This window comes from Sinocyclocheilus grahami, unplaced genomic scaffold (genome assembly GCF_001515645.1).
Source record: "Sinocyclocheilus grahami isolate Dianchi unplaced genomic scaffold, SAMN03320097.WGS_v1.1 scaffold115846.1, whole genome shotgun sequence".
Classification (NCBI taxonomy): Eukaryota; Metazoa; Chordata; class Actinopteri; order Cypriniformes; family Cyprinidae; genus Sinocyclocheilus; species Sinocyclocheilus grahami.
Genome location: NW_015533052.1, coordinates 1 through 457, shown reverse-complemented (window position 1 = coordinate 457; position 457 = coordinate 1). Strand labels below are relative to the sequence as shown.

The following is a 457-nucleotide window of genomic DNA, read 5'->3' as shown; positions in this document are numbered from 1 at the left end:
CAGACAGAGGACGTAAAATTGGTCATGTAAATGATAAATTATGTGAACTTTACAGACAGTACATACATATAGATATATATACTAATTTTTTTCATCTGTCACTGTCGATTAATTTAATGTTTAATTAATTTCTTCCTCTTTTTAAAATCCCCAAACTTTTGCATGTTAGTATACCACCATTCATGTTTAAGATTGTCTCTGCTCCTTCTGTTTCACAGCTGGCACTGAAACACAGACAGGGAAAGAACCATAAGATGAGGATCATTGCCTTTGTGGGAAGCCCTGTGGAGGACCAGGAGAAAGATGTGAGTTATTTTTTCTTCATGTATCTTGGTGTAAAAGTTGCACCATATGAGTTTGTATTTACAAAGGCCAATGCAATGTGTTATTCACCTGCTCATTTGTGTCTCCGACCTGTCTCACTCAGTTGGTGAAGATGGCAAAACGTTTGAAGAAG

The 457-nt window shown here is 36.5% G+C and overlaps 1 long non-coding RNA gene across 1 annotated transcript; it reads left to right on the top strand.

Moving 5' to 3' along the window:
* Nucleotides 1-208: 208 nt before the first annotated feature.
* LOC107581219 (uncharacterized) lies at nt 209-457 on the top strand. Its single transcript, XR_001608812.1, has 2 exons — nt 209-305; nt 428-457. It is a non-coding gene; the product is annotated as an uncharacterized lncRNA (long non-coding RNA).